Source organism: Artemia franciscana, chromosome 12, assembly GCF_032884065.1.
Source record: "Artemia franciscana chromosome 12, ASM3288406v1, whole genome shotgun sequence".
NCBI classification, from domain to species: domain Eukaryota; kingdom Metazoa; phylum Arthropoda; class Branchiopoda; order Anostraca; family Artemiidae; genus Artemia; species Artemia franciscana.
This window is the reverse complement of record NC_088874.1, coordinates 6398636-6405325: the sequence shown is the minus strand read 5'-3', so window position 1 is coordinate 6405325 and position 6690 is coordinate 6398636.

Below are 6690 nucleotides of genomic sequence, written 5' to 3'. Positions count from 1 at the left end.
CGAGATAATTTACCTTTTTTTGAAAATATTTACCTTTTTTTGAACAAGTCAGCTTACTGTTCTTGCACTCTTAAAACATTGGAAAAAAAAATCTACGTCTGCTTTGCCCTTAATACATGTAAATGCTTACCACAATTTATCTATGGGCAAGGCTGTATCCCGAGGGATAGGAGGTTTGCCCCCCCCCCCCGTGGAATGTTTGTCCAACAAGTAAAAACATAAAAAATTGCAAATACAAAATCTTTGATGCGGTTTTAAACTTTTTTTGTAACCAACTACAAACCCACCCCACCCAACAAAAAAATGAACTCTCCCCATCCCAGACCAAAAATCCTCAATACGACCCTACTATGGGGGTATAGTTTTGTTGCAAAATAATGAAGTTTTTGAAGCATCATTTAATTACTGATGGCAAGAGGTCATTTCAAACAGTTCGTGGTAACGAACTGTAGTAAGGAGCGACTCGGCTTAATAGTAACCAAAACTCTAAAAAACGGAATTTTGAAATCAAAAGTTACATCAAAAGAATTACATTTTAATGCTGATTTTAAATATATAAGTTTTATCAAATTTAGTCTTGCCCATCAAAAGTTAAGAGCCTGAGAAAATTTGTCTTATTTTAGAAAATAGGGGAAAACACCCCCTAAAAGTCATAGAATATTAACGAAAATCACGCCATTAGGTTCAGTGTATCAGAGAACAGTACTCTAAAAGTTTCAAGCTCCTATCTACAAAAACGTGGAATTATGTATTTTTGACAGAAGTCAGATAGCGGATGCGCGTTTATTTGTGTGTTTGTTTTTTGTTTCTGTTTTTTTTTTCCCAAGGGTGATTGTATCGACCCATTGGTCCTAGAATGTCGCAAGAGGACTCATTCAAGCGGAAATCAGAAGTTCTCCAACGCACACTTCTTTCCTGAAGTCACCAGATCGAAGTTTTGAGATAGCCTTTCTGTTTAGCTTAGTCGAAAATCTAAAAACTATGTCTTTGGGGACGACTTAACCCCCCAAACTTCCCGAGGAAGGGGCTGCATGTTACAAACTTTGACCATGGTTCACATATAGTAATGGTTATTATGAAGTGTACATACATTTTCAGGGGGAACTTTTTCGCTTTGGAGTGGGGGTGGGTGGGGGGATGGGGTTACGTGGGAAGATATTTCCATGGAGGAATTTATCAGGAAGGAAGAGAATTTCCATGAAGGGGGTGCAGGATTTTCTAGCATTATTAAAAAAAAACAATGAGAAAATAAATGATTTTTCTTTTCAATTCGAAGTAATGAGCAGCATTAAAACTTAAAACGAACATAAGATATTGTCTCCTATTATATGTCTTATATTACGCATATAAGGGGGTTCGTCTCCTCCATAATACCTTGCTCTTTACGCTAAAGTATTTTTAGTAATTTCAACTATTTATTCAACGGCCTTTGTGATTCAGGGGTCATTCTTAAAGATTTTTGACGCAATTTAAGCTTTAATGTAAAGAGCGAGGTATTGACGAGGGGGCGAACCTCCTCATATACGTAATAAAAATACACAAATACAGAAGTTTGTTACGAAAGTTAATTCGTAAGGTACGCATGTTTATTACAAACAAAAATTTTCGTAAAAAAAAAATCTAGTTGCATTTCTAAGTAACCGAAAATTGGAGGGCAACTAGGCCTCCTCCCCCACCGCTTTTTATCAAACTCGTCTGATCAACACTATAAGAAAGCCATTTAGCAAAAAAATTATAAAACGCAAATTTCGTTTTAATTATTCATGTACGGTGAGCCAAAATCAAAACATCCTTTAATTCAAGAACGTCCAGAAATTAAATAAAAAAAAAAAACAAGTTTTTGTAATTGCAAGTAAGGAAAGACATTAAAACTTAAAACGAACAATAATTATTCCGTATATTAAAGGGGTTGTCCCCTCCTCAACACCTCGCTCTTTACGATAAAGTTTTTCTATTGTTTTAAAAAGTGGAGTTGTAACAAAGAGTCAAACTTTAACGTAAAGAGTGGGGTGTTGAGGAGGGGACAACCCTTTTTATATAAGGAATAATTTCTGTTCGTTTTAAGCTCTAATTCGTTCCTTACTTGCAGTTAAAACAACTTGTTTTTTTTTATTTAATTTCAATTTAGAAATGAAAGAAACCTGGACATATTGCAAATACTACTGTAGTCGTAAAAAAACTGATTGTTTTCCTGCTCGAGGACAATTTTGAGGTCATATCTAATGCTTATTATACACAATGGCAGGCTGTGAGAAAAAATATCTAGTATCAGATTAACCTGAATTTCATCAAACTTCAAATGTATAATTTTCGAATCATTGGAGATGATATTCAATTTTCTTCGGTGTACCGTGAAACTGTACAAATTACTAAATCAGTAGCTTCTAATGATGTACATAAGCAACGCCAAATAGGTTGCTAATGCCTCCCTGGATGTATAAACAAATGGGCCTTGTGAGAAGGTCGGATGAGAAACTTCTAAGCTATGCCGCCCTGTTTTCGTTGGCCTATAGGCCTGGCTTTGAGCTAAGACAGATGCGTGATAATTTGGTATCAATTATGAAATTCTTTCATTCCGGAAATGGAGGGGTCATTTCTTTATTCAGTCGGCTCTCACTCAATCATTTTATTTCTTCAAAAGTGCCTTCAAGTAAATTCTAATCGCTCAAATTCGACTGTCTCGAGTTAAACCAACTGGAAAAAAGAATTGAAAGAGGGGCGGATCAAGTCTAAGTGTTAGTGAAGCCTGTATTTGAATAAAAGAGATGTTGGATTATAAGAGCATCTACTTGCTTCAAATAAAGCCTAAAATAGATGTTCTGCTTGAGGGATTGTGGTTAAGCTAGATTATATGTGAAAGTAAACGGCAGCTACATAAACAAGCAATACTTTAAAGCAAAATTGTATCCCTATCTCAACGAGTGATATCCTATTTATAAACATCATACAAGAATAACAAGAAAGGTATTAAATCATTCATGTTTTCAACAATTAATTTCTTACTTTCAATTTCACGTTAACCACTCTGGTGAAGCGGAGCCACAAGTGGGAGGCTAAAAGTGGCCAAGTGGAGGCCAAGTGGGAGGCCCACAAGTGGGCCTCCTATATTTGGTTAAGCTAGATTATATGTAAAAGTAAACGGCAGCTACATAAACAAGCAATACTTTAAAGCAAATTGTATCCCTATCTCAATGAGTTATGCCCTATTTATACAAATCATACAACAATTAAAGGTATTAAATCATTCATGTTTGCAACAATTAATTTTTTACTTTCAATTTCACGTTGACCACTCTGGTGAAGTGGAACCACAAGTGGGAGGGGATGGGCTTCCTATACTTAGGTTAATACGTTTTCCTGTATCTTCATTTTAAAAAAATCCCTCGCTTCTCCCAAAAATTTCTATGAATTGGTATCATTTCCTAGTGGTGACAACTTACTGTAAAAGTATCTCTGCCTTAGGGAAGCAGCGATGCCAATTAGAAAGGTAGGGAGGGGTGTCACTTTCATCTGCAATTTTTCAAAATACTTTTTTGGTATCTTCATTAAAACGATCAAAACCTTCCGTCCTGCTATAGATTTAGTATTTTTGTTAAATATATTTTTTTATACAAAATAATTCTTGTCCCTCCCCCTACCTTTTCGTAAAATGGTTTAACTAACAGTGATCAAAGTTTAGAGATGTAATGTACTGTAATATAAACAAGTACTCAAACATTCCCCCCCCCCCTGCAGCACAATAGTTGTGTGATCGTTCATTTTGTATCTCATTTAAAATAATTTTTTGTTGTTGCTAAATCTGTCTTAGAATATATTAAACAAAAAAACGATCTATTCAACTAAAAGTTAGAAAAACGAACAGAAATTATTAAGTATATGAGGGGGGTCACCCCCTCGTCAATACCTCGCTCTTTAAGCTAAAGTTAAAATTTTGTCCCACTTATTTAAGAATGACTCCTGAATCACAAAGGCCGTTCAATTAGAATAAATTGCTTTTTAAAAGTAATAACAAATATTTTTGCGTAAGACCTGAAGCATTGACGAGGGGGTGATCCCCCTCGTAAAATTTTGCTATAGGGTTCTCTGATACGCTGAATGCGATGGTGTGATTTTCGTTAAGATTGTGTGACTTTTAGGGGGTGTTTTCCCCTATTTTCTAAAATAAGACAAATTTTCTCAGGCTCGTAACTTTTGATGACAAAGACCAAATTTGATGAAACTTATATATTTAAAATCAGCATGAAAATTTGATTCTTTTGATGTATATTTTAGCATCAAAATTCTATTATTTAGAGTTTCGTCTACTATTGAGCCGGGTCGCTCCTTACTACAGTTCGTTACCACGAATTGTTTGATATAGTATGATTTTATTTCTGCTTTTCTTAAGATTAATATAGCTCTTTATTTTTCACTGGAAAATTTCTTTTTTTGGGATTTTTTAATCAATAATTAATAAGGACAAATATTTTATTATACTTAAGCCAATCAAATAGTTTGTGGCAAGAAGCTGTAAGTAAGGAGCGATGTGGCTCAATAGCAACCAAAACTTCAGGAAACAGAGTCTTGATAATAAAAGACACATCCGAAGAATCAAATTTTGATACTTATTGAAAATATGCAAAATTTATAAACTTTAGTGGTATCCATCAGAAGATCGGGATAGATCGACGATAGGTAGATCGGGATCGGGCTAATTTGATCGTAAATCAAAAGTTCTATTGTCCTTTTTAAGTGACCAAAAATATTAGAGGGCAGCTAGCCCCCTCCCACGCTCATTTTTATCCCAAAGTCACCCGATCAGAATGTTGAGATAACCATTTTGTTCAGCAAAGTAAAAAAACCAATAAGTGCGTCTTTAATAACTAACTTCCCATCGTCCCCGGGGGAAGGGCTGCAAGTTACGAGCTTTACCCACTGTTTACATATAGTACCGGTTATTGAGAAGTAGACAGACATTTTCATGAGGGGAAGGGACTGGGGAGGGAGATTACGTTGGTTTCTATGGAGGAATGTTTCATGGGGGAATGGAATTTTCCATAGAGAGAGAGCCCGTTTTCCCAGTATTATTTAAAAAATGATCAGAAATTAAATATATAAAAAACAAGTTTTTTTCAACTGAACTTAAAACAAACAGAAATTATTACATATACGAGGCTCGTCAGCTTTTAATTGTTTTAAAAAGTAGAATTGTGGCAAACAGTCAAACTTTAGCGTAAAGAGCGAGGGATTGCGGAGGGGACAACCCATTTCATATACGGAGTAATTTCTGTTCGTTTTAAGTTTTAATGTCGCTCCTTGCTTTCAGTTAGAAAAACTAGTTTTTTTATGTAATTTTAAACTTAAAACGAGCAGAAAATACTTTTTATATTAAATGAAACATACAAATTACCAAAATTACCTTGAATAGTGAGGTGTAAATTAAAACGAACCAAAATTTCATCATCCAGCATTAGGCCAAACCCTCTGTAATCCTTCTAATGGGATAAACGTCATTTGCGCTTTAATGAAAAAAAGAATTATTTCCAGTAGTACTTTTTTATTTATCCTCACATCAGCGACAATACAACAAAAACAGAAAAACGATATCTCAAGGCTTAGTATTATTTATAAATAAGAGTAGTACTGCCTGTTCCCTTTTCCCCTCTTAAGACCAAAGGTGGACCTAGAGCAAAACCTTGAGGGGGGACAAATTGCCGAGGGCGACAATTTTTGACCAAATTGAAACGTTTATTTTTAAAAGATAGTTAAAAAAGTGAAAAAACCAATGAGTGCAGCAGAAAAATCTGGGGGTGGGGGTAGTGGTAATTCCTCTGGGTCCACTGCTGGAAACCTCTCAATGGCTCGAGTATTGTTTTCTATTTAACTGTAAACAACTTGTATTTTAAAAAATGTGGTTTTTATTTTTCAAAATTATTAACAACAACAACTATAAAAGAAAGAAAGTCAACATAATAATAAAATTACTGAACAAAACTATCTTAGTGCAAGCAGATTCATTGTTTAACATATAATGATATTCATTCCTGGAAAGTCTCAATAACTTTTTTTTTACTAATGATATAAAAAAGAAAATATTAACATATAATCTGATTTCAGCGAAGCGTTGAGAAGTCTAAGGGGGTGTTAGCCTAACTCTTGTTTGTGGCAATGTCCATTCGTTTGAATTTTGACTTGATTATTCAGTGTAATTTCTGTTAGCTTTGGGTCTTATTTATTCATTGACTTCAATCTCTGTTCTCTTTAAGTGTGCTTTTTAGGATTTTTCCTTTTATTTCAAAAGTAAGCTGCTTTAAAGGCATTGACCAAATTTTCATCAGCGCTGCCATGTTGAGCCGTCAAAATAAATTAGCGAAGAAATTAGTTAAATTCGGCTACGCTATTGGCTCGTGAACATTCAAACATTAAACATCTGTTGATTCTCAAAAGCAACTATGCAATCAAAAGGAAGCGACCTTTTTGGGCTGTTGGGTACCACGTTTTTAGCAAACTTTTTTTTGGAAACGTTATTAGCCCTTATTTGGCACGTTTTTAGCAAAATTTAAACGTTTCATTTTTCATGAGGTTTCTGTCAAGCTTCATTTTCTAAATTTGGCACGCCCTACTATCAAAATTCATACCTACAAAAACGTATCCAGGATTTTTTCCGGGGGAGGGTTAAAAGCTTTTTTTAACGCATCAAAAATCTGTTTA